Here is a 19,642-nt window from a genome sequence, read left to right on the forward strand (position 1 = left end):
TCTGTATAACTCCACCATCACCTTTATTCTTTCTCTCACTCTTTAGGGCTATTTGGGCTATGCATATTCTGAATTTTCACGTTGGAAGGGGCTGTCAGTAATATGGGATAGGGGAATGGAACTAGTTGGTGTTCTGGAGAGGTTGGTCCCTCTACATTTCAGGACTTATCTGATCTAGGGACCCATCTGGAGGTTGTAGGTTTCTGGAAAGTTTCCCTAGAGCATGGAACCTTTGTAGGATCTCATATAATGCACTAACTGTTCTTTAGGAATGGCTGAAATGGTTTTGGTTGGGGTTTGGCAGGCTATGATAGTTGCCATGTCTAACTGAAGCTTGTGTAAAAGCAACTTCCAGAGTAGCCTCTCGACTCTAATGTTAGACTTATTTTCTCCCATTTGGTCAGGATGGCATTGTTGATCCCATGGTGTCAGAGCCAGACTCATTCCTGGGAGACATCTCCAATGCTTCCAGGGAGACTTTCACTCTTGGATGTCATGTCCCACAGAGTGGGGAGGGTAATGATTTCACTTGCAGAGTTGGGCTTAGAGAGAGAGAAAGGCCACAACTGAGCAACAAGAGGTCCTCTGGAAATAACTCTTCAGGCATACCTATAGGTAGACTAAGCTTCTCTGCCCCGTATACAAGCTTCCCAAGAGCAAATTTCAAGATCAAGGGCTTGGCCTATTAATTTAGGTGTCCCTAATGTTTGATATAGTATCAGGGGTTTCCCTGGTGTTAAAGTTTAGTTCCATGTTTCCTCCCATCCCTCAAGGGACTTTGCCAATGCTTTTTTATTATCTGCTTAATATACTATGAGAAATATCCAGGCATTACATTAAGCTGTACAGGATTACAGGCCCTCATCCTTATTCTGGGTTCCCTGTGTTTGGGTTGTTTAAATGATCTATCCACACAGGTTGAGTTAAATTATGTACTACAGAATATTTAGGTTCTGGACAAAATAAACCTTTCTTCCTTTGGTCTCAAAGAGTAGATGCGGTTCTAAAATATAGCCACTGTCTTTCTTACCCCTGTATTCTGAAATACCTTGGTCCTGACCTGATCAGCTTTGTTTTTTTCTCTAAATACCAGGTTATACATATATAAAACAGCCTCTCAAAATCCAGAATTAATAGTTACCACTCTGGACTAAGCGTGACTGCTAGAAGAGCTTAGAGTCTAGGCCTGAGGCCTTTCTTTTGTGGGTCATCTGGGTGTACCCATGGCTCCCAGTGGGAAGCCAGGTACAGACAATCCACCATCCCCTTCGAAAGCCAGCGATACACTTACAATTCAAGCCTAACACTCAAATCAAGTTACATCAGTCTGCTTTTCACTTAAGGTCTCCAGGCTTCAATTAGTTTAGGGTACAGCCTGGAGACCAGAGGGTGAAGGTCTTCGCTATGACTCATCTGTTCCTATGGCAGAAGCATAGGAACATTTCTGGGAACAAGCTCCCAGCAGGGTGGAGTTGGGAGGTGGGCATTGCTTTCAAGTTGGTACCGAGGCCTGGTGCCGAGCCCTCAGCACCCTCATTGGAACTGTCAGCCCGTATTTGTTGTAAGTATATGCCAACACATGGTTTATGCTGCTGTTGTCAGTTTGGCCTTCTTTGTTTTTCTCAGGCCCAGCTGGTCACACAATTCTAGGGGCACTGTTGTAATCGGTGTTTGTTTCTTACAGCTATTCCAATGAATTACTGCTGACGGGGGGTTAAAACAACACACTGTCATAACCTTGCAGTCTGGCATGTCAGAAGTCTGATGTATGTCTTACTGGGCTAAAATCCAGGTGTTGAAAGGGTTGTGTCCCTCTCTGGATAATCCATTTCCTTGACTTTTCCCACATTTGAAGTCTGCCTATATTCCTTGACCCACGGCCCCTTCTTCTATCTGCAAAGCCACCAACACTGGGCTGAGTCCTCATGCCACCATCTTTCCGGTTCTCTCTTCCAATTCCCTCTTCCATTTTTGAACCTTATAATTACATTAGAGCCACCTGGATAATCCAGGGAGCTCTCCCATCTCATCATCAGCTGACGACATCAAAAGTGTTAAGAGCATGAAATACAAGAAAATACTGAGGCTCTGATGTATATTGAAGAAGACTAAGGGAACATGACAGCTAGAGGCAGTCTGGAATCCTTAGTTCAATCCTGGCATAGAAGGACATGAGTAGAAACACTGGTGACAACTGAGTGGAATCTGTAGTTTAGTTACTAGAATTATACCAGCATTAATTTTTTAAATTTTGATAATTATATTATTGTAGCAAGAGAGAAAGCTGGGTGAAAGACACATGGAAACATTCTGTAATAATCTTTACAAATCTTCCATAAGCATCAAAATATTTCCATGACGAGCCTACTTTAGCCAAGGACAAAGGTCAGGAAGGTAAACAGTCTCCCCAGAGGGGGAATAAGGTAACCATGGATGTAAAAATGGCATTCACTGTATCTTAGTTTTAAACATAATCACCATAAAACATCAGGTCTTAGGCCCCTTTAATGGTTATACTAGAGACCCAATGTCCTCATACTATATGGAATATCTTGGTTCTAAAATCACATATCCCTGATGGAGCACTAAACATCTGGATGGTCACCACTGGAGAACCTCTCCTGTTCTTAAGTCCCAATAAATCTATGTCTTCTGTGCCCGGTATGTTTTTCAGTCTTATGGCAGCACCAGCCCGTATTCTGCATGTATTCGATCTGGGCCTGAATAAGTCTTTTTTCTGCCTCACTCAACTCCCCTTCAGTTGACCCCTTAGTCATAGATTATCCTAGTTGGCCTCAATAAAGAGTTGACCATTTTCTGCCATTCCCATTTTCCCTAGGTGAATTCAGTTATCCTTTTTCCCTCTGCTTATGCTATGCCAAAACAAAATGTAATCTTGCTAATTGGCTCCACTGTGAAAAACAAATTATCTTACCTCAGTTGAGGTTTCAATACTGTATAACTCTTTTTACCCATTTTTAAGCAGCTTGCTAATTCTAGATAGCTTCTTCTGGCTCAAGCTCATAAGCTGATCTTTACTTATCCCATGAAAAGTTGTAATAAAATCTGTCAATCTTATTCAACAAAATTCTTGCTCTCAGTCTCACAACTTACCTGGATCCTTATAAATTCTTCCTCCTTCCCAGCTGTATTGGAGGGAAAAGGTCTATATTTTGCTCCTCAAATGCCTCCAACCATTCTCTTTATCCCACCCTGCCAGTTTTCTCTGGACTCTCCCTGCATTAACAATGATTCTTCCTCTGTTTCTTGCCTTTCGAGTCCATTTTCTGTCCCTTTCCCGCAGGCTTTCTCTCAAGAATGAAGATGCCTTGTCTCCCCCATTTTAAACAAAATGAAACAAAACAAAATAAAATATTTCTAGGCTGCCTTATCCACTTCCCTTCTCACTAAAATTCTCAGAGGAATAAACTCATACTCTGCTTTCAGGTACCTACTTCTCTTTTCTTATATTAAAAATCAGGCTTTGCTCCACTGGCACTTTTCAACTGTATTGTTGCAGGTAGTAAATTGTCATGGTCAGGTTCATGTGTCAAGTTGGCCAGGTGGTACCTGGTCATCTGGTCAGGCAAGCGCTGGCCTGTCTGTTGCTATAAGGACATTTCATGGACTTAAGTCATGATCACATTGGCTGTATCCATAGCTGATTTTATTTGTAAGGGAGTGTCTTCATCAATGAGTGACATTTAATCTAATTACCAGAAGGCTTTTAAGGAGGATTCAGAAAAGCAGTTGCTTCTTCCTGCTTCATCTGGTGAGCCTCTCCTGTGGAGTTCATCCAGACTCTTCACTGGAGTCAGTAGTTCACAGCCTGCCCTACAGACCTTGGCCCTTACATACCCACGGTTGCCCAGACAGTCTCTCCTGAGAGTTCATTGAGGTCCTTTATCAGCTGCCAGCTGCTGGCCTGCCCTATAGACCTTGGACTCTGCATTCTTATGGTTACATGAGATGCTTTTATAAATTTTGAGTTAATCATTTAAGATTTACTTGGCCTGTTTATGGCATCTGAACAGCCATTCTTTACTGATGTTATTTTCTCCCTAGCTTCCAGGACAGTGCACAGTTCTGGCAATTTTCTGACTCTTATTGTCAATTCTTTCCACTCTTTCCCTGAATTGTTTCATAAGTTTTCATGGCTTGGGCCATTACTTCAATGATGAGGATTCAGAATCTTCATTTCTATCTGTAGATTTAGTGCTGAGTTCAAGAACTTCATCCCCAACTTTCAGCCCCAAATTCATGTATCCCAGAAGCAGAGCTACTTTCTAGTCTCCTTCCTGTTTTACTTCCTGTTCCTCTTGTGGGAAGAAGCTGAGCACAGGACAATGTTCTTGCTTTATAAGATGCCATTTCTACAACTAAGCCAATGATTAATGGGAACTTTGATGCACTTACCTTTTTCTAGCAACTTTGTAACAATTGGCCTAGTTTATCTCTTTTTGTAAAACACTTTCTTTGCTCACCTTTTGGTTTTCATTTTTTAATGTAGCACCTGATTTCGTTCTTGGTCCCTTCCCTTCTCATGATTTATACCATCCTGGCAAATGAATTCCTCTGCCTGATGGTGATAATACCAAGTGCAAATAAGGTTCCCCCAAATCTTAGCTCTATGCAGACCTATCCTCTGTGCTCCAAACCAAAGGGATTCCTTCCAGTTTAATGGACCACAGGCATCTCAGACTCATCATGTACAAAATAGAATTCATTATGTTCTCTTTTAAATCTTTCCTGTTCAATAATTTCCTGTGTAATGGAATGCAACAGATCCAGGAAATAGGAGTTGCCCCAAACTCTTCCCTCTCACTCATCCCCAGTGAGTCCTGAAGGCTGCCTTCTTAGTAGCTTCTTTGTTTGTTCCTTCCTCTCCACTTCTCCTGTCATTACCTTAGCTCATGTTCTCCTTCCAGAGCTTCCTAATTAGTTTCCTTGATGTAAATATTTTTTTCTTCTAGCTCACAAATGCGAAACTTTCTAAAATGTGAATTCTGTCAAGTCCCCTCTTTTGACTTCAGTGAATTTCTCCTTCTCCTTCAATATGAAATTTTAGTTTCTTAGCATGGTGTGTATTAGTCAGCTATTGTCACAATAATGCTTCATAATAAAATATCCCCAATCTTAATGGCTCACAACAATAACCATTTGTTCTCCTATTCATGTGTTTGCAGGCTGACTGTGGTTCAGCTTCCCTACTGCAGACTGCCAATCAGTGGGGTGTGGCTGTAGGCTGTGGTTTGGGTTCAAGTCTACAACATGGGTTCATGGAATAATGATCATCTAGGGGCATGTTCTTTTCATAACAGATAACTACAGTGTGATAGCATGAGTGAAAAAATAAAACTCTACTTGAGCACATGGATATGAACTCATACACTGTCATTTGCACTTCTGTTGACTTTCCATTGGCTAATGAAAGCCACGTGGTGAACACCAACATCAATGAGGCAGAAGCGTATATTCTACTCACTTAGTAGGGAGTATGCAAAGAATGGGCCAGGATATAGAACTTGGGTGCAGCAAGTGTGCAAAGAACTGTGCACAGTGATTCCCATAGCACAGAAGGCACCAGAGAAATCTGTCTGGCCTGTCACCTCCTCCATATCTGTCCTTCTTTGGTCTTGGTCTTGAATTTCTTCCTGGATACTAGCTCTTGCTTCACCAAATCACTATTGGCATCCTGGATAAGTCATCTGTTCTCCTCCCTCTGTGCCTTACACGTACCCTTTTCTTCACGTGGAATGCCCTCCCTTCCTTAACCCACCTGGATAGCTCCATTTGATTCTCTTGATTTCGCTCTGCTTTGTCTACCTCCAAAAGCATCCTTACCTTCCAGGCTGGATTAAGTATTTATAATCTATGCTCTCAAACACCACTTTCATGGTTCTTTGCACCCTTTTTGGATTATTTTATTTCTTTTTCTTCTTTGTCTCTTCTAGAAGATTATAAACTTTTTTTTCAGAGGCTTTATTCTCAGCTTCTTGCACAGAGCCTGGTGCGTTTTATATGCTCAGTAAATGTCTATTGAATATATAAAACCATGTGGGTGTGGACGGCAGCTTCTAAACCAGAAACCCTCAACATCCTATTATCCACCATCCATTCCAATTACTCCAAAACAAATTATCCATTAATATTTAATATGAATATTAATATCCACTAATATGGATATCTGTTATTATGGATAACATTCCATCATCTCATATCCATCAGCCATTAATCCAATTAAACATTCCATTTATGTTATGAAATCCTAGAACATTAGATAATCATATTCAAATATAGGTTAAACAATCACACTCATGTTTGAAGCCATTTACAGAAAAATAATTTTGGTACCCTTTTGTGGCCTTCCTTGCTTTCTTTTATTGCTAAAGTAATTTAAAGTAAATGCTGATTTTTTAACCTTACATTTGGAACAGTTTTATTTCTTTCCTTTCAACAACATGTATATTGGAAGACAATTATACAGCAACCCTGTTTTTCTTCAGTTTTGCCCTAGGCATGAAGAAAATATTTTTCACCTGTGAAAGAGATGCTGAAAATAAATCTTTTACTGCAGTCCCCAAATTAATTCAAATATCTCCCAATTTTGACTTTTCTTGAAGTACTTGGGAACCTGTGTGCAGATTAATTTATTATTCTAGAGAACAAAGTGAATAAATTGTTTCTTAACCTAACTCCAGTTAGTGCTAATTGAGCCACATAAATTTAGACATATAAAAATCTTAAATTTGTATACGTTCAAATGAATGACTTAGGAATGTAAAATAAAAAAATATATATGCTAGGACAAGTAAACTGAATAGGACAAATAGACTGAATTTGACTAGAAAAAACTGAACATAATTAGCAGTATATTAGTTCATGTTAGACCAGAAATTTATAATCTTACTTGTCAAATTCAAAAGAACCACATTACTTTCTAGGTTGATAGCTTTTATTTTACATTTTATTATTATTGTTATTATTTTACAGTTTTTCATTCTACAATATTTTAGCAGCACCAACTTTTTTTTTTTTTTTTTTTTTTTTTTTTAGAGGGAGGAAGGGAAGGAAAGACAGAGAAAGAAGGAAGGATGGAAGGAAGGAAGTGAGGAAGAAAGGGAAACATTTTTAAACATTTTCTTGTTTTATTATATTTTGTTTGTTTGTTTGTTTTTTACATGGGCTGGGGCCGGGAATCGAACCGGGGTCCTCCGGCACGGCAGGCAAGCACTCTTGCCCGCTGAGCCACCACGGCCCGCCAGCACCAACTTTTTGTTAATTATAAGGGAAATTGAAACGTATAAAAGACATGGCCTTCCTTCCCAGGTTGCCATTGTTTATTCAAGGTGGCTGAGCATGGTGGAAGGGTGTACCTGTTGGATTAGATTAGGGAGATGGCCTGGCACTCACAGCTGGGTCATGGTGCTCTCTTTCTGAATATGAGCAATTTTATAATCATCAACATCAGAAAAGGCCACTTTGCAACTATGATGGATCCAGGCAAAAATGTGACCACTTGTAATCATGTCTGCACACAGATAAAAGCCACAAAAATGATGGAACAGCCCTCTATCCTGGCCAATAGGAGTAACTGCTGCTTTTTTATAAATTACAGCTTAGTCTCAATCTAATCTTCTCTCCTTGTAAGCAAAACCTATTAAGATAATCAATCATAGGATTATGCCTGCTTCATGATAGCCTCCGATACAGAGCAAATCCCCTCTTCCTCACAAGCTCCCCTGAAGTACCTAATACAAGCCCAATTGTAAGTCCTTTCTCACACCCTCTTACTGAGATGCCTCATGGTTTCCCATGGTGTTTATTCTGCCTTGCTGCAATGAGTAATTAACCCACCTTGTCCAATTACATGTGTGTGCCCAGTGGTCTTTGACTGGAGGACACTGACAGCATGTGACAGAGAACCCCCAATCCTAGTGACTGAAACCATGAAGTCCTGTTCTCTCTCCTAGGAGATGGTGGGCAGTAAAGGCTGATGTGAGCACAACTTGATATTAGGGGGGATGTCTCCTCCTGTTTGCCATTCTCAGCACATGGCAGCTATCACCGAGGGCAACACATAGTCCAAGAATTTGCTGGCGCTCCAGCCATCAAGGCTTCCTTTCTTAGAAAGGCAGTGGTATGGGTGCTATGCTATGTTAGACAGCATGTCCCTGAAAAGTCTAGAGTGAAAGTAACATTTGAGTGCAGCCCTGAAGAAAGGGAGGGAGGAAACATTGTGGGTCATTGGGGAAGAACCTTCCAGGCTGAGTGGACAGCTATGTGAAGGCCTTGAGGTAGGCATTGTTTGACATAGTCAGAGAATAGGAAGGGGCCAATGTGCTGGAACAGAGAGCCGCAGAGGGAGGGTGGTAGGCACTGAGGTGTGGGGGGTGATGAGAGTGGGATCATGTCATACCTGACCTGCAGCGGTGGTGATGTGATCTGGTTGCATCCCATCCCTTGTTGTTTCCTTTCTATGTAGAATAGCTCCTGTCAGATGGGAAATATTCATTAAAGCATAAATGAAATTTTGAGGGCATTTTCTCAATTATTGAGAAAGGGTTCATTTGCTTATTCTGGAATGGACACTGGTTTACTATTTTTATAATGAGATGTTATTTTTTTCTGTACTCAGACTTTGGGGAATCTGAGTACGGTACCTGGAAGGCTGGTCTTGAGTGACCAGCCAAAGGGAGACACGGTGAAGCCACCACACGGCCACATGAAGAGCCCTGCAGCAGTGTCCCTGTGGCTTTCAAAGCCTGTCGATCCATTTTGGTTTAATATGGATACAGCTCCCTGCCTCCCTTTAACTCGCCCCCTGCCCCCAACAAAAAACAACCAAGAAGCCAGTGGGGTCCATGGTAGGGGGTCAATTATTCTGCCCACAATAATCAAACCCCACATTGGCTTTGCTCCGGCAGACCTGAGCCTATTTGGCATCACTTCCCCGTGTAATGGGCTTTTATTGAATCTATTAAGGGAGGGCCTGCAAACAACGGGTGGTCTTTTCACTGGGTTGACCTGCCTATTCTCATGTCAAGGGGCACAAAGGTCCAGCGGAAAGGCCTGGGCTGCCGGGCCAACCCGCGTGGAGACCACAGCTCCTGCAGGGAGGGCTGAGGACGCTGTGCAGTTTGTACACAGTAGCAGAACTCTAGTCTCTGGCTGCGGATATGAATCACGCAGAGAACCATTTAGAGATTGTTCGATACGGTTCTTGGGTCCATTAAGATTGAGTAATGGCAATTAGTGTGAAGGCAAATTAGAGCAACAATCACAGTGCTGATTATGAAGCAAATGAAAGGCTCAAAAGGAAAGCATTTTCTCTGAGTGTCTCAAAGAGTTCCAACCCTTAATTATCTGCCCTCCCAGTGCTAGGGAGAGGGAGATTGTATATGCAAATACCTGAGGGCCATTTGTAGAGAAATAAAAGTCTCCAGGACAGCCAGGGAGTAAGTGAATGGCCCGAGGTATGTGTTTGGATAGAAGGACAGCCAGCCCCTGCCTCTGATTCCCGTCCGCACAATGGCAGAGGGTTTGGACTCTGAGATCTTTCCTTCCTGCAGGTAAGGAAATGTTTGAAGGGACTCGTGGCTCTTCCCTTCGTGCTCACCCAGCTGCTCCCCTTGCAGGGACACGTCGGGGCCACACTCACCTTCTTCACGCCACTCCAGCAACCAGCTGAGTTCCGTGAATATCACTAGTGTGCTGGGTTTTGTTTTGTTTTTGGTATGCTGTATGGTGGGGGTCATATTTCATTCTTTTTCCATGTGACTATCCCATTATTGCAGTGCCGTTTGCTGAAATTTTTTTTGGGGGGGAAGTGCCTGGGCCTGGAATTGAACCTGGGTCTCCTGCATGGCAAACGAAAATTCTACCACTGAACTACCCTTGCACCCCAGAAGTAAGTTTTAAAAATTCGTATCCACAACAATCTTCTGATTAAGAATTAAGCCACTAGTTGTCAAAATGAACTTTATTTCCAGGAAGGCGCTATTCTTGATGTTGGAAAAGACTGGGCTGTCCCACAAGAATCTATAACACATGAAGTCCTACACATTTAAAATGTCCCCAGAGGCCTGTCCCTCGGTTTCACTGCTGACAACCGAGGTTGATGAGGACTGTAAGGAGCCTTTCCATTCGATTCTTCGCAGTGAGACATGCTCATCAGACGAGAGGACAGGACGGCTGTGGCACATTGCCAATTCACACATAATTATGGTGTTAATAAGATAATCGATTACTGCCTACCTGAAGAAACCCCCAGAAAACATATCTGGGGCAGTTGTCTCTACAGCTTTAACGAGCACTGATGATGCACAAGCAGCCAGAGGGCTGAATTCTGCTTAGGGATTTGACGGTTACTTTGGGTAATTTTGGATTCTACTAAAAACCAGAATGAAAATGCTTCTAGTGTTCTGAAAATGTAAACAAGACATTTTCTTTACAGTCCAAGTTATCTGGACTGAGAAAGTAAACCAAAGTTAAACTTAATAGACATTTGAAAAGCAGCTTGCATTTAACAGGCAAATACCCATACACAGAATTTTTGTCTTCATATATATTTTATTAGTTTTCTATTGCTGTGTAATAAATGACCACAAACTTAGTGGCTTAAAGCAGCACCCATATATCATTTCACACTCGAGCCAGAAGTCTGGGTGGTTTGGGTGTGTTTTCTGCTTAAGGTTGTACAAGGCTCAAGTCAAGGTGTCAACTGGACCAGGCTGTTATCTGGAGGCCCTAGGAGAAGAATCCTTTTCCAAACTCATTCTTACTTTTGTCAGAATTCAGTTCCTTACATCGTTTGACCAAGATCCCTGTTTCCTTGCTGGCCAATGGCTAGGAGCTGCTCTCAGCCCCTAGAGGCCGTCTCTGGTCCTGCATGTGGTTCCCTCTATCTTCAAAGTCAGCAAGGCACACCCACTCTGTCTCATGTTTTGAATCTCTCTGACCAGTTTTGGTTTGCTAAAGTTGATGGAGTGCAATATACCAGATATGGACTGACTTTTAACAATGGGGATCTATTAGTCTACAAGTTTACGATTCTAAGGCTGTGAAAATGTTCAAATTAAGGCATCAATAGGACAATACCTTCTCTGAAGACAAGTTACCTGCAAGCTTGGGCACCTCTGTTGGATAGCAAGGCACATGGTGACATTTGCTGGTCCTTCTCTTCTGGGTTTCATTGCTTTCAACCTCTGGCTTCAGTGGCTTCCTCTGTGTTTTCTGTGGGTCCTCTCTTAGCTTCTTTGGAGGCTTTACTCTAAATTTCTCTGTGGTTTTTTTTTCTGTCTTTTATCCTCTTACAAAGTACTCCCGTAAAGGATTAAGATTCACCTTGAATGAGGTAGGTCACATCTCAACTGAAATAACCGAATCAAAAGGTCCCACCCACAAGAGTGGATTAAAAGAACACAGTTTTTTCTGGGGTGCGTAACAGCTTCAAATTAACACACTCCCCTTCTTCCAAAGAAGAGTTGCTGCTTTTACAGGACTTTTATGATTATTTTAGGCCTGCTGGGCTAACTTTCCTTTTAGTAAATCAAAATCAATAGATTTTTAAGCTTAATTAGATCTGAAAAATCCCCTTTGCTATATAACATAACATAACCACAGGCATGATACCACATCTGCAGTCCTGTGGATTAGGGTGGGAAATCTAAAGAACCATTTGGCATTCTAGCATATATATAAATTATGAAAATAGTGTTTGCTCATGGCATAAAATTTGGAAAACGTAAAATATACAGAAAAGAAAATGAAAATCACCCCATAATTTTATCACTATTTCCTTTGCTATTTTTATAATCCATATATTTTTCACAGGTAAAAATATGGTCTACTCACAGTTGTATATCCTTTTGAAAATCATAAGAATATCCCAATGTCATTTATACATTTTTTCATCATAATAATTGTCAACATCTGCATAGTAAACATTTACTAATCATTTACTATTGGATATTGAGGTGATCTTAAAGCTTTGTCAATAGTTATGATTATTTCCTTGGATGAGATTCCTAGAAGTTGGTATTACTGGATCAGAAGCTATAAGCACTTTTTGTCTTTTGATTTATACTCTCAATAGCAGAACATGATTTTTATCTTTCTTTTTTGCCCTCCCTCTTTCCCTCCCTCCTTCTTTCCTACTTTCTTTCAGTATTTAGGTTTATAATGGTAATATGAAGATAGGAAAATATGTTAGCTTTCCCACTTCTTTTTCCTATGAGCAGATAAAAACTTCTTCCCCTTCCTCATCATCTAAACAAAGCCACTTATTAATGAACCTCATAGAAATTGTGTTTGATTCCTTGTCATCAACTGAGTTTTAGTATGGAATCATCCGAGATGGAACCCATTTCAATGAACTGATTTCTGGAATTCCCGGTAGTGGTCTAAGGAGAGATTGGAGCACTGCTCTTCTTTAAGCCCCCCTCTGCCCGGGTCTCCAGGACCCCCTGCTGGTCCTTGTTCATCCAGGAAGGTCCACCATGGACTCTCCAACCCAAGTCACCACATCAGTCAATTTCTTCACTTTTGTGTCCATTCTTTAGTGTCCATTTCTTTCACAGGCCCCTTGTTATTTTCCAGAGTGGTCATTGGGTCAATTAAAAAAATATTTTCAAATAGCTCATTGGGTGGTACTAATCTCCATTCCATTCTGGCAGCCTTTCATTGTTGCAGGAAGACTGTCACAAAGGCAGCCAACCCAGAGGAAAGATGTTAGTGTTTGCCATTTCAGCTCCACAGTGGCTTTCCATGGAGATGGGGTGTCTCCAAATCAGTGGATCTTAACTGCCCCACAGACACTTAAACTCTGAGAGGGCAGGAGAAGGGGTCTGTGAATTATTTATAAAATGTTTCCAACAACTAAAGCACATTTATTTAGCTAGAAGTAAGGAAATGACTAAAACGTGACGTTTCACTGCTGGCTAGAAATATAGTGATTTGGCATGCTTAACCTGTTTTCTTCTAAACAGATTGGAAACTTGACACTTACCTATAATAATTACAAATAGGAAAACAATCTTTCATTACTTAACAAATATAATTTTACTGCAAGTATTTTTATAAACTCTAGGATGTGTGGCGACCCATGACGGGTCTCGAGATGGTGAAAACTGAGTTCTGCATGTGGAAAGTCCACTCTGCACAGAAGCAGCCTGAGACATCCCGGAAGAGACTCCTTAGATAACACTCTTACTTTATGGGCTCTCCATCTTTCCAAAGACATCATTATGCAGAAGCTAGAGATGGGAACTTCAGGTAAAACTTAGAAAATTGGTAGTAACAACCAGCAATTCATTAATTAAGGTCCTTGCCAGTTTAATTGCCAACCATCTTCACAAGCCTGTTTGAAGCTTCCATAGTTCACAACTGCTATTAGTCCTTTCAGCGAGGGGCTGTGGTTTGAATTTACAGAGTACGTGTGATTGGCAGTCTTTTTTAATCACTAGTAGGAGTTTAGCCTCGTTAATAGTTGAGAATCATCAACAGTTCTCTTTCAAGGTGCAAACTGTTCTTTATACTTAAATAGATAATTGTCCTAACATGAAAGGATGATTCAGCACAGGTATAATTGACCTAGTGTGGTTTTTTGTGGCTCAGTCTATGACCTCTTAATGTGGAAGCCTGCTTTATCAAATGGTCTTGGGGATGGATGCTCCTAGCTGGCCCAGGCAGGTGGAGCAAAAGCAGGAAAGGGCATCTCTTACATACATTTTGACAAAGGTCAAATTCAAACCCAGTAATTTCTTTCCTGCTACACATAAGGCTTTTATTTTTACTTTTTTATTGTGAAATATAAATGTTCCAGCTTGCTAGCTGCCGGAATGCAATATACCAGAAACAGAATGGCTTTTAAAACAGATAATTTAATAAGTTGCTTGTTTACAGTTACAGCCGAGAAAATGTACCAATTAAAACAAGTCTATAAAATGTCCAATCAAAGGCATCCAGGGAAAGATAGCTTGATTCAAGAAGGCCGAAGAAGTTCAGGGTTTCTCTTTCAAGTGAGAAGGCCAATGGTGAACACAGTCACAGTTTCTCTCTTAGTTGGAAGGGCACATGGCGAGCACGGCATCATCTATTAGCTTTCTCTCCTGGCTTCCTGTTTCATAAAGCTCCTGGAGAGGCATTTTCCTTCTTCATCTCCAAAGCACTGGCTAGTGGATTCTCTGCTTCATGGTGCTGTAGTTTTCTCTGTTCTCTCTGAATCTCCTTCTTTCTCCAAAAATGTTTCCTCTTTTATAGGACTCCAGAAACTAATCAAGACCCACCCAAATGGGTGGAGACATGTCATCACCTAATCCAGGTTAACAACCACTCATAATTAAATCACATCTCCAGGGAGATGATCTGATAACAGTTTCAAACATACAGTGTTGAATAGGGATTATTCTGCCTTTATGAAATGGGATTTTGATTAAAACATGGCTTTTCTAGGGGACATATATCCTTTCAAACCAGCACAATAAGTAATATACAAATAAGCAGTAATTCCAAAGTGCACCACAAAATTAGTTATAGAACAGATTTCAGCGTTTGGTATGGATTACAGTTCTACAACTTTAGGTTCTTCCTTCTGGCTTCTCTAAGACACTGGAGACTAAATGAAATATCAGTATAATGAGTCAGTTGTCATTTTCCTTTGTGAAATCTTATGTTCTCTATTATAACTCCATCACGCCTTTGATCTTTCTCCTGATCTTTAGAGATATTTGGGCTATGCCCATTCTTACTTGTTCATATTGGAAGGGGCTATCAGTAATATAGGATAGGGGAATGGAAATAGTTGATGTTCTGGAGAGGCTGGCCCCTCTGGGTTTCACACTTATCTGGTCTGGAATTCATTTGGAGGCTATAGGTTTCCTGAAAGTAATCACAGGGCATGGAAACTTTTAGAATCCCAGAGAGCTGGGTGTTCTTTAGGATTGGCAGGTATGGTTTAGGTAAGGGTGTGGCAAACCATGGTAAATAGCAATATCTAGCTGAAGCCAGTATAAGAACAGCCTTCAGAGTAGCCTCTCAGCTCTGTTTGAACTAATACCTTATTTTGGTACACTTCTTTTACCCCTTTTGGTCAGGAAAGCATTGTCAATCCAATAATACCAGGGCCAGGCTGATGTCCCATGTTTCCAGGGAGACCTTCACCCCTGGATGTCACGTACATAAGTTTTTTCAACTCTAAATTCTGTTACAGAAAGTAGTTTTAGTTTGTGGTCTTAGGGGATTGGCAGTTACAGTGCCTTTCTTTTCTTCCTGAATTAGGAACAACTTGAGAAACAACATAGGTGTCAAGCAGGTGACGACCAATTGTCATTACCAATTACCTTTTTGATAAAATGTAACTAGGTGTGTGGAGGCAAGTGAGTACGCTCCCAAGTCTCTAAATTCCATGTGTCTTCTCTCCTAGCCACTGACTCAGCCCTCCCTGAAGGGTAGGGGGTCAGGAGTAAATGCCCATGGAATTCCCTCAATATGTAGCCACAAGAGTAAGAGGAAAAAAGATCTTCCCGATAGTTTTCAGGAGAGGATTTATGAACTAGCCAGTTATTGGTACGTTTTCTATAAGGTGAATTTGGAAGCTTTTTTTGTTTGTTTGTTTGTTTAAACATGACTTTCACTAATACTTAACTTAGTTCAGTCTCAGGGCAGAAGGCAAGATAGTAAGAGCCAAGCAAAGCCATGCAGTTGCTTCTGAAGCCTCTGTTTCATTGTCTAGGCTCACGTGGGCTAGGTCAAACAACATGGAGAGAGGAAGAGAGAAAGAATATTTACTGAACAACAATACACTCTATCAAATGAAAGATAAATCTGGGAAGGCAACAGGGGCTGAAACAAAATGGCGTGTTTTTAGAGAGGGATGAAACAGCTGTTCAAGGAAGGAGATGAGCCTGAAAAAGTTGACAAGGATGGTGCTGCAAGTATTTAGACTTGTATTTATTTATTTATTTAAGTTAGAGGAACTTGAAGTTGTTTATTGGCTCATGAAAAAGATTCCAGCAGAGTGGGAGAAGAAGTGCAAAAGAGAGAACAACTGAGGAACAGATCTGAAGCTCCAGTAAAGAAGCCATCAAGATCAGATATGGGGTTGTCTTTAAGCATGAAAACTGTTCCCCAAATCCTGAGAGGAGATAGGAGGAGAAAAAGATGGCTTAGGTGAAGGTGTGAGTTGGTGGGACAGGAGGAAAACTGAAGTATTCTTCTGAATGAAGTATGAGGGAGGTCATTCAAGCATGAAGATAGAGCTGCTAATTGGATAAAGTGATTCTTAAGCTGGGACTGAAAGAATCAGTACAAATAGTCATGTTGCGAAGGGGAAGAAAGTTCCTTGAACGTGAGCTTCTGAATTAAATTGGATGGAGGTCATCCAAGCATGGAGCCACAGGAGCTGCACATGCCATCTGGAGAGACTGATGTGAAAGACTCATGTCAGGTGATGTGGAGGGGGTAGGTGAGCATGACAAAAGAGCAAAGAAAGCTTAGGTCAAGGATAAAGAAGAGTGTTCTCATTGTAGATGAGCAACCATGGATTTTCCTAGACCCTAGTTTCCATATTGTTTAGCTGCAGGCCTATAGTCCTGAGAAGATGGTTCAGAGGTCCATTAGGGTCCATGACAGAAAAAAGGTGTTGGCTTGAGAGTAGTCCTGGTGTTGAAGCTTCTGACCTGGCTGCAAGGGAAAGGAGTTGAGTCCAAATGTGGTTCATTCCAATGTACAGAAGGATGTCAGAAGCTGCTTTGGAAGAGAAGGTATTATGGTTTGGATTATATCCCCCCAAAAGATGTGTTTAAGTTCTCACTCCCAGTCTCATGAATGAGACCTTATTTGGAAACAGGACCTTTGAAGATGTGATTAGTTAAAATGAGGGCAAACTGGATTAGGTTGGGCCCTAATCCAAAATACTCTTGACCTTATAAGAAGGGGACAATTGAATGCAGATAGGCACAGAGGAGAAAGCCACATGACCACTGAGGAGAGATTGGTGCTGCCAAAAGCCAAGGAATGCCAAGGATGCCAACAAAATAGCAGAAGCTGGAAGAGGTCAGGAAGGGTTCTCCTCTACAAATTTAAGAGGGAGCATGGCTCTTCTGACACCTTGGTTTTGGACTTCTGATCTCTAGAACTGTGAGACAAACATTTCTGTTGCTTTACCCCCACCCCCTACCCTAGTATTTATGGTTCTTTGTTAAAGAAGCCCCAGAAAACTAACACAGAAGTCTTTAAAAAAACTCTCACTGACTATATTATCAAACCCCCCGGTGTGGAAAACCCCTCCACCATATGTGTCTCATTAGCTTTGGGTCTCTGTTGACTCCTCCCTCTTCCGGACCTACTACATAATTTATGAGGATCCTTTTCAAATGAACATGCAGGGTCTCTTGTTTGAAAGTTGGGACTTTGAACATGGTGACTGTAGAACATTAAACATAGTGTGGAGCCCTAAGCAAATGCACAGACCACCCACCCAGGAAGTCAGTGTTAGCTCTCCCCACATTCTCATCACTCTGATCTTAGCCATGAAGCCCCCTTGACTTCTTGTCTCCTCTCTCCCTTTGCTCACATCACTTCTTCCTTCCTTTGTGTTTCTAGCCAACTTCTATTCTAGATTCAAAATCCATGTCTAAATTGTATTCTTTATGCTTCCCCAATAAGTTGCTCTGATTTCTAGTCTTGTGCTCATCTTTTCATGTTTGGAATAGACTTTGTGTAAGGTAATTGAATGAATGCATGAATCCTTAAATAATAATGAGTTTTGAAAAGTCAAATCCAATGAATCAGGAATAAGAAACTCTGCCCACATTGTATGAAGGTGACGATGCTATCCTTTTCCAGATGCAGAGGAAGCCCCCCAAATCCTCCCATTTTGAAGGAAGTGTCTCAGTTCCTATGGGCTGTGGCCATTTAATCCATTAACACATTTGTGCTCTGTCTGTAACAAAAATGATTTTAGACTATGTGGTGCTAATGTTACAATTCAAGCCTAAGTCTCAAAAAAATTAGAGATATAATATTTACTTTGTCTTCGTTTCTAAACTATTTGAAATTGTTTGTGGGAAATGATAAATGAAACCAAGTCATTAAAATGAACACAAAACCACAATGGCTCAGCAGGCAAGGATGCTTGCCTGCCATGCCAGAGGACCCGGGTTCGATTCCCGGTGTCTGCCCATGTAAAATAAATAAATAAATAAATAAACACAAAAGTTCAAGATCATAATGCATGAGGAGGAAAGTAAATACTACAAATATAGGACATGGTGGCTTAAGTTGTGTTCACCCCCTCTCCCCCACAAAGAAAGATATGTTGAAGTCCTACCCCTGGACCTTTGACTGTGATCTTACTTGGAAAATGGTCTTTACAGGTGTAATTAATTGCAATGGTGTGACAGATTGAATCATGTGTCCGCTAAAAGACATATTCTTAATATTCATTCCTATTGTGCTAGTTTGAAACTGTTGTGTACCCCAGAAAAACCATGTTCTTTTAACCCTCATTCAATATTTTTTGGTGAGATCTTTATGATTAACTTGCTTTCATGGAGATGTGATGGGTGGGTTTTCATGGAGATGTGTCTTTAAGAGGAAACCATTTTGGAAAAAACTTCAGAGTCCACACAGCCAGAGACCATTGGAGATGCAAAAAAAAATGCCCTTCAGGGAAGCCATTTGAAGAAGTCGGAAGAGTAAGTTGGCAGATGTTGTCGCCATGTGCCTTCCCAACTGAGAGAGAAACCTCAGATGTCATCAGCCTTTCTTGAGTCAAGACATCTTTCCCTGGATGCCTTAGTTTGGACATCTTCATAGCCTTATAACTGTAAACTTGCAACTTAAAAAATTCCCTTTTTAAAAGCCATTCCACTTCTGGTATATTGCATTCTGGCAGCTGTAGCAAACTAAAACATCTGTGGATGTGAACCCATTTGTAAATAGGACCCTCTGAAGATGTATTATTGAGTAAGATGTGGACTCATCTGTAAATAAAATAAATGTGGGTGGGACTTAGTCTCTATGACCAGAGGACTTATAAAGAGAAAGCCACAGGAAGAAGTGAGAAGTCAACAGAAACCAGAAGAGCAGACATGGTGAGAGAGATTGTCAGATAATGAGAGGCCAAGACATAAGCCCAGGAAATCCAATGGTTGTGACAAGCTAGCACGAGAACACTACAGATTTCAGGGAGCAAGCTTGACCTTATTGTCATCTTGATTATGGACTTCTAAACCATGGGCCAATAAATTCTTTATTTTAAGCCAACCAGTGTGTGGTATTTGTCGTAGAAGCCCTGGAAAACTAAGACAACTGGACTTTAGTGGGCCCCAAATCAGTGACTGGTATCTTTATAAAGACAGGGAGGTTTGGAGACAGACAGAGACCCAGACACAAACAGATATGGGGAGAAGGTCATGTGATGATGGGGGCAGAGACTGGAGTGATACTTATACCAGCTGAGGAACACCGAGGATTGCTGGCCACCACCAGAAGCTGGAAGAAATTCTCCCCCAGAGCCTTCAGAGGGAGCATGGCCCTGATGACACCTTGATTTCTGACATCTGGCCTCCAGAAGTGTGAGAAAGTAAATTTCTGCTGTTTTAAGCACCCAGTTTTTGGTAATTTTTCATGACAGTCA

The 19,642-nt window shown here is 41.1% G+C and overlaps 1 long non-coding RNA gene across 1 annotated transcript in view; it reads left to right on the forward strand.

Annotated features, from left to right (window-relative positions):
* LOC143646109 (uncharacterized) overlaps positions 1-19,221 on the forward strand; it is a 33,139-nt gene extending 13,918 nt beyond the window's left edge. Inside the window, exons 2-3 of the long non-coding RNA XR_013157292.1 lie at positions 13,091-13,275; positions 19,034-19,221. This is a non-coding gene — a long non-coding RNA (uncharacterized LOC143646109). The remainder of the gene's footprint in view (positions 1-13,090; positions 13,276-19,033) is intronic.
* The last annotated feature ends 421 nt before the right edge of the window (positions 19,222-19,642 follow it).

This window comes from Tamandua tetradactyla, chromosome 9, assembly GCF_023851605.1.
Source record: "Tamandua tetradactyla isolate mTamTet1 chromosome 9, mTamTet1.pri, whole genome shotgun sequence".
NCBI classification, from domain to species: domain Eukaryota; kingdom Metazoa; phylum Chordata; class Mammalia; order Pilosa; family Myrmecophagidae; genus Tamandua; species Tamandua tetradactyla.